This window comes from Arachis ipaensis, chromosome B03 (genome assembly GCF_000816755.2).
Source record: "Arachis ipaensis cultivar K30076 chromosome B03, Araip1.1, whole genome shotgun sequence".
NCBI lineage: Eukaryota > Viridiplantae > Streptophyta > Magnoliopsida > Fabales > Fabaceae > Arachis > Arachis ipaensis.
Window position 1 is genome coordinate 12,828,417 of NC_029787.2, and position 725 is coordinate 12,829,141.

Sequence of the window (725 nt, forward strand, 5' to 3'; positions counted from 1 at the left end):
AGAAGCTGCTAGCAAAGCAGCATGTTTTTTATAATGATTTTTATCTTTTATTTTTTTAGATTATATTTTTTTTTATTCTTATATTTTTTGTTAAATAAGTTATTTTATTTGATTTGATTGTTAGATGACTTTTTTTTATGTTTATGTTTTTTTGTTAGATAGCTTGTTTATTTGATTTGATTTTATCTTTTAATTTTGATGTGTTATGAAAGTCAACAAATCACAATCCAACATGTTTTTTATGTTTAAAATTAAAAATTATTGTGCAATGAAAGCAAAATATTTAAGCCAACCAAACTATTTTTTATTTTTTGCAGAAACACTGCTAATTTTTTTATAAAAAATTGGGAGATCATGGCCCCTTTATCTTAACTAAGCTCCGCCCCTGCATGCAACCATATTAAACGACAGAAAAACTTTCAAAGAAAAAGAAAATAATCAAAGAAACTAGATTGCATCATCCAAGTATCAGAGAGAATGACTTATTTCCAATAACATGCCCTCATACTTATAAAAGATATATTATTTTCTAATAATTGTTTGACTAAATGGACTAAAAAGTCAAATAAATCACTGTTCAAATTTTCATAGAAAAATTTGGGATGTATATATATGTTGTATACTCTTTTGGGAAGGAAATTGATTCCAACAAAAAAACCATGACAAAAAATTATAATACATGAGAAGAAAACATGTTATAGAATAATTTATTTACAGAATTACAT